At 24.0% G+C, this 8067-nt stretch overlaps 1 long non-coding RNA gene across 1 annotated transcript; it reads left to right on the top strand.

The window, feature by feature from the left end:
- The first annotated feature begins 380 nt into the window (after nt 1-380).
- LOC114078259 lies at nt 381-873 on the top strand. The gene is made up of 2 exons (XR_003579791.1): nt 381-490; nt 581-873. It is a non-coding gene; the product is annotated as an uncharacterized LOC114078259 (long non-coding RNA).
- Nucleotides 874-8067: the final 7194 nt, after the last annotated feature.

Below are 8067 nucleotides of genomic sequence, written 5' to 3'. Positions count from 1 at the left end.
TTATTTAATATGTATATATTCAAATTAGGAAAAAACAATATTGAGAAAATAATATGGTATGTATATTAAAAAAGAATATGCAAAAAGGAGTTAATATTATATACCAATTCTTTTTTATCAGTTTCCAAAAAAAAATTGGCATGTAATATCAATTGTTTTTTGCATAATCTTTTTAATATATACATTAGTAAATAATTGGTAATTTAATGACTTGGTAAATTAATCATTAGTTTGACTAAGTAATTACTAATTACCAAAATCAACTACTTTTATAATTTGGCAAATTTTAATCATTAGTTTAACTAACTTACCAAAATCAAGAATTTTTGTAAGGCTATATATATATATATATATATTTAAGAGAAATTTATATGTATTTTCACTTAAAGCATTAAATCATAACATTTTTCAATGGCCTCAACAAAATTCTCCCTTCAGTCAATTTTGCTACTTTGCTTGATTTTTTTCTCCCTTTTGGCTCTCCATCAATGTAAGTCTATATCAAATTATTTTTATATTATTGTTCGTGTATAAACATAAAATTTTACGTATTCTTATATTTTTATTTTACGAAAAGCAGGTGACGAAGGAACGAGCGTTAAACCAGAAATTAAATTTGATGGCTGCATGCAAATTCCTGGTAAAGGAGGACAATATTGTTGTGTGATATCTCATCCTCAAGAATGCTATCCTACTATTGATGAATGTGAGGCAAAATGTAAACGATGATTATTTTATAATTTTAATTGATTCGAAAAAGTATTTCTATGATTTATTTCAATTAATACTCATGAGTTTTGAGTCTCGTGTTGGCTATTTAAGTTGATGTATGAGTATATTAATAAAAATTAATTACAGTTGTTACTATTTTAATTTTTATATATCCAGAATTCTAGATTATATTTAACTTATTTACGTATCCACTATCGAGGGATGTAATGCAGTGAATAAAGCTGCTCCTTTCTTAATAAAAAGTCTTGAGTATGAAATAATCAGGAACGTTACGGCACAAATTTATACTAATCAGACTTCAATGTGTGTACTGAAAATTGGATAAAAAACAAAAACGAAACAAAATTTTGTTCCACCGGAAGTTGAAAATTATATAATGTATTATCTTTAACGGAAAAAAAAATTATTTAATCTGTAAAATATCAAGAGTTCCTAACTTATTAATTGGGTAAAACTTTTTTATAATTTTCTTATTGTTGCAGACCAAAAAACAAAAATGGTCCATTTTATAATGTTCAATTAGTATTTGTGAATTTCATGTTACTGATTTAATTGATGTATAAAAATAATAAAATTGTAATTTAACATTTACTCATTCTTTTTCTCTCGGTATGAAAATGACACTCTTTTTAAAATAAAATTATTAAGAAAATAATATATTTTATATTTAAGAAAATTATAATAATTTAGACTACAATTTTAATCTTTATGATATGGTTTTATAATAACATAAACATCGTGACATATTATAATTAAAAATGCTATTTCTTAAAATTAAAAAAGTATTACATTAATCGAGACAAATAAAATAGAAAATAATAAGAATTGAGACACATAAGCATCGTACGTTTGTGGATGTATATATATATATACCATATATATATACAGTTCCAATATATGTCAATTTGTGAAATATTCATGTAACTAAAGAGTACCAAACGTTTTGTTAGGTTTACTTTTTTCTACTTTATTTTTTCTTTTTGAATCGATGTGAATCGTGACATGTCACAATAATAACATATTCATTGTAATCCCATAAAATGAATTAATTTGGATAATATAAAGTATATACAAATCTTATTACTATTATTTTAGACATAAAGAGATTGTTTTCGATAAATCTTCACGAAAGAATTGATGTGACAGGTTACACAAAGATTATTACAATTACTATCAGTTTGACAAATGCTGGAGAATATAGACAGAAATCCAGCAACACTATTATTATTATTATTATTATTATTATTATCATATACTATAGTGGAACTTTTTATTTTTTTTTGTTGATAAATCGTCATTGTGAGAAACAGCTATGTCCCTCTTGTCATTTTGGTGGATATTCGAAATGGACAAAATGAGAGAAATAACGGGGAAAAAAAAGAAAATAAGACGTTTTATTCGAACGCGGGACACTGAGAGGTGGATAATTTATCGGAAGTGATGTTTCCTAAGTAATGGAAGTTTGCCAAAACGTAAAGGAAAATATCTAAGAATTGAATTTTATGGATTCGAATTCAAAATTTTATTATTAGGTTTTGATTATTATTTTTTGCTACTAGGGGATTTTTTATAACAGCAAAGTTTATCAAATTACTAGTAACTAGTAAGTGTCATGGTATTTGCGAGATTGACTAACTAAACAAAGACCAAATGGTGAATTATTCTATCCGTTTAATTTTATTTGTTATTTTTTATTTTTCGAAAGTTGAACTTTATTAACTTTGATTAATATTTTAAGATGTATTTTTTCATCGTATTAATATGAGAATTATAACAATTTAACTTATAAACTTTATTAAACGATGAAGGTAAAAGTCAAATGGTTTAGACATATTAAGAGATAATCAGATGTTTCAGTGGGGAGGTGTGAGATGTTGACTATGAATAGTTTTAATAAAGATAAAGGTAAATCGAGAAGTATTGGAGATAATTAATCAAACAATACATAGTTCTGATTCAACTTATCGAGAATATGACAAGAGATCACGGTGGACAAATTAGGTAGTTATATGTTGAGAGTTTCATAGAATATCTTATGTATATTATCAACTAGGATTGGTCCTAAAAGAAGATCTAGTAGTAGAAAAGTCGGTATGGGTATAATATAGACATCTTTTCTACTTTTAACAATGTAGCATATATATGGTTAATAATTAAATAAATGAACCAAAATAAATTAATTAATTAAAGACCTATTGCTAAAAAGTGATATATAATATATTCATTTTGTTCCCTAAGAAGATTTGGGTAGTAAAAAATCAGAAAAATGTACCAACCAAAGCCAAACTATATATGCCAATTTTAGTTACAATTAATAGATTTTTATTTGAGAACATTTCATATAGTCATTTACCTTGACAAAAAGTAAACAGATGCATGAATGGGAAAATAAAATATTTATATTAATAATTCCATGTACCTTCTAATTAATTAAAATATCATGCATGCACAGGAAATATAATTATGCAGAATATTGACAATGCATGTACTAATCATTAATAAAAACAAAGTACAATTAAAATTTGAGAACTCCAAAAAAAAAAAAACTCTTTTTCAAATTTGAAATAATGGGTCAACTTGATACACTAGCATCTTATTTGAATTAATTAATCTTCAAATTTAAATTATTTCTTTTTAACTTTTTGAAAAAAAAATCTACAGCATTGAAGTTATTTATCTGAATCCTCTTTGACAATTTATATATATATTTAGTTTTATTATCACTCTTTGGAAATCTTTATCCTCTTTGCTTTTTTATAACGGGGCAGAATTATATGAGTACGATTAGTTTATCTGAATTCGATTACTTTCATAATAATAATAATAATAATAAATTTAAATTTTCTTGACTTCTTTATATGTTAACTTCTTTATATTTAAACCTCTTAACGAAAATTTTGACTTTGCATTTTTCAAGACGAGAGGTAAAGAATGCTTATTATTTGAGCAAAATCTCTATTGTCTTTATATATAGTAGATGTTCAATTTCAACTTCTTTAATTCTTGGTATCGTATATTTATTTTTTCATACTTCGATCTCTTAGTAAAAATACAAAATTGATGTCTCGTTTGTTTGTACCTTCCTTTTCCTTTTGGCCAACCCCTTTTCCCCTAAATATTTTGTAAAATACCGTGGAAATCTTTGTATCAAATCTATTACTCTCTCCATTTTAAAAAGAATGTTCTTATTTTCTTTTTAGTCTGTTTCAAAAAGAATGATCCTTTTTCTTTTTTGGCAACACTTTAATTTTAACTTTTCACGTGGCATGTTTAAGACCACAAGATTGAAGGACATTTGGTACATTTGACATTATTTTGATTTAGAACCACAAAATTAAAAAGATTTTTTTCTTTTTTTAAACTTAGTTCTAAGTCAAACTAGATTATCCTTTTTGAAAAGGGGAGTAATAAAAAATCCACCTGTCACTTTTCTTATTTCTTTTCCTTGGTTAATTAATTATTGACAAAACCAATAGATATTAATGAAAAGATCTTAATTAAAATTTAATGACTACTATAACGCGTAATTAGGTAACTGTTTAACATAATATCTTTTAAGGTTGTTGAAATCGACCTATAAATTGTATTAAAAAGAGTTTTAGTTTATAATTAAATTATTTAACAAGAATTAAAGCATGCTTATCACTTTAAGAACAACTAATTTAATGGATGAATCTTTTTGTTATTTTAATTGCTCAGATGAAAAATAGTTCTGACTTATAACTTATAAGATGCTTGATTTGACACCCCAAATAAATAGAAGGAAATGAAATTAATTAAATAAAACAAATGAATTTAAAATTTGATAATGACAAAAAAATAACAAGCAAAGTCAATTACGATTCTGAGAAATAACCAAATTTGATTATTTGAATGTATTTAGTGGGGAAAAAGTTTTGAAAGGGATAGAGAAAAAAGAAAAATTAAACTAAACATCAAGAAGAATAAAAAACAAAAAGATTAGAAAAATATCTTTTTAGTAGTAAAGCTAATTAAAAATAAAATTAAAAAAATAGGAGCAGGTGAAGAGATATTGAATCTTATAATAATTTAATCAGCATATATGGTTACTCACTGAAAATCTATATTCGTGTTTGATACTTATATTAAAATTTAATTATTTTAAATTTGTGCCGCTTGAGGAGCGCTCCTTATAAAAGTAGAACCTGAGATTTCTACTTAAAATTTAATGTGAAAATTAAATAATAACCTTATTGTTAAACCTACTCTTATATTGTGATTGGTAGGCGCAGCAAGATGAAATAGACGAGAGATTTATTGTATTGTTAGACTATCAAAAATTATGATATAATAATCAATATTCTTTCATTCTTAATCAGTAATTTTGAATAGTATGAAGTCACATCTTTGAGAATTCAGAACACTCTCAAGTAAAAGTTTTCATCGTAAACTTAAATTGACCAAATTTTAAAGAGATACAAGATATCTGAAGAACTTTTTTTTAATAATATTATGTATTATATATTTGTTAGAAGTATATATATGTTTATTATTCAATCGTCCACACCATAATCCATTACAATTATATTGTTGTGATCAAATTGTCCTCATATACTATGCTTCCTCATGGTTAATAGACACATGATTTCCATTTGAATTCTTTTTAGAAAAGATTTATGGAGAAGCTCTTTTGAATATGAAGTTTTATCAAATATTTTATTCCAATTACTTATAGGTTGGATTTGAATTTTCTTGATCCAGAATTGTCTTTTTTAGAGAATGTTTTATCTCTGATATTAAACTTTTCGCTGTGAATTAGATATAATCAGACTCTAATATAGATAAAGAACACCACAATATGATAAAACATAAAAAGTGTTTGGTGGTAATATTTCTTAATAGTGACAGATATATGTTAATCCACACTAACCACTATAATTATAATCATTATTAGGTCTTAATAAGTTATGATGTTGAGATCAAATTGTCCACGTACTTCTCTTTTTGTGACTAACACCTACATGCTTTCCATCATTTGAACGCCTTTTTTGGATATTTTTTTTTCTTTTTCTTTTCTAGAAGTTTGATGAGTAATAGATTTTTAATACTCCATCGTTTCGTATTATTTGACTCATATTAACTTAATATATTTCATAAAAAAATTAATTAAAAGTGTATTTTACTAAATTATATTTTGAATTTTAAATTTGACTATTATTATTTTATATAGTTACTTAATAATAAAGATAGTGAGAAAAAATATTTTTTAGATTTACTAAAATGGATAAATAAAATAAGTTATTTTATTTTTTATAATGATTTGCCTTTTCTTTTTTGTTCCCATCTTGTTTTTATAATTTTTGCTATTTGAGGAAGTTCCAATATTCCATCTTATCAATAGTAGTACTGTACTACTCAATATCCTGCACAAATAACCAAATTTAAAAAAATTATGTATGATTTTTTTTAAAAAAAAAAATTTAAATAAAACCAAATTTATTTTATGTAATCGTTGTGTAAGTAGGAAATAATGTTTTAAAATTATTTATATATAATTTAAATAAATATTACGAGAAATGGGAGTAAATGTATAAGAGTATATTGGATGGTAGGGGATTTGAATAATGCGACGTAGGTGGGATGAAGACGATATATGTTAAAGGACGAAATAAAATAATTAATTTTTATAACTTATTTTTAATCACGGGGGGAGTAATTTTTCTTATATTTTAAGAACTTTAATTTTGTTAGAGAAAATAACTTTTTTATATAAAATACTCCCACACGCTTTTTTCCAATTTTATTTTTTGAAAAACTTTTAAGAAAAATAAAAAATAAAAACAAGCAAAAAGCTAGTAAACTTTTCCAGAAAAGTTTGTGGTCAAACTCCTCAAGAAGAAACTTTATTTTATAAGGTATCCTATGCCTAAAATTAATAATTAATTGTCCAGTATTAAATTTTTAATCATCCAATATTAATTTAATACGTATTTAAAGAAATATATTAAAAATAACGATAATTGTATCTTAACATTATTTGAATATTATAAATTTAATGTTATAAAAGATAACTATATATAATGAATGATAAAAGTAGATTAAAAAATAACTAATAAATTATAATCTCTTGTTTCTCCTAGCTTTTATTTTCTGGGAAATAGATTGCAAATCCTTGCCTCAAGTTGCAAGCAAAAATTATTGGTTTTTCCATTAAACAATGTGGACATTTATTATTTTTTTATTTTTTGATAAACTGCAAAAAATTTCTAATAATTTTTATTTTTATTTACTTATTCTGGTTTATAATAAATTAAAATGGAAGAAATGTGATTTCGAGGTGAATTTAAATTTTAAACATGACGACGGTTCAATCTTTATGCTCTTAATTATTACTGAGTTTATTATAATTTTATAATTATAAATTCAAACTTCCAAAACTATTAAAATTTGAGGAATTTTCCATGATTATGGCGTAATTATTATTGTTGTTCCGCTACCGGCCATTTTCAATATAAATATTTAGAAATTTCTGAATTGTAGGTATTAAAGGATTTCCATTATTTATTTACGAAAATATGCGAGTAAAAAAAATTAATTTAAAAAAATAGACAGACCGACAACAAGAATACACATGTTTCTAAAAAATTTATATTAAAATAAAATATAAAATATTAAAACACATGAATTTCTGATTTCGGCGCCTATATTTTTTGTTTAAAAATCAACATATTGTTGGAATTAAAATGGACTAAAAATAAATTTATAACTCAACTCATTCAATTTTTAGTATTAAGTTTGAATTTTATTTTATTTTAAAAAATTACCTTAATACCTAATAAAAGATTTTCTTATTATAACTATATACAAAATGAAAAAAATTCTTTTAATTCCATCTACAGATATGAGGTATCTATCGAAAAAATAATAAAAAGACGCTAAACGTAATTTCAAAAGAACATTTCTATAAAAAAAAATGAGTCTAATTTAAATGGCGAGGAAACTAACTTTCGATTTGAAATCAACAAGTCAGTGACCAATTCAAACTTAAATAAATCGAATGAATTATATTTTCATAAACTAATTTTTTTTATCGACGATTCCTTCTGGTATTTTCTTGTTTGTTCTTTAAAGGAAAGGTACTCCTTTCGTACACTTGCCTATTTTTTTTGGTCCCATATTAGAAAATATCTTTACTTATCTACAACTATTACTATTAATACCTTTATAGCCACTTTTAATAGTTTTCCATGGCTTCAATCTAAAGTCACCTTCAAATACAACTGTTATATTTTTTTTTATTTTTATGATATTCTTCAACATATATTACCTCCACATCTAGTGCTCTTTACTTTATCCTACTACCCATATCCTTCA

This window comes from Solanum pennellii, chromosome 8 (genome assembly GCF_001406875.1).
Source record: "Solanum pennellii chromosome 8, SPENNV200".
NCBI lineage: Eukaryota > Viridiplantae > Streptophyta > Magnoliopsida > Solanales > Solanaceae > Solanum > Solanum pennellii.
This window is presented reverse-complemented; position numbering and strand designations above follow the sequence as displayed.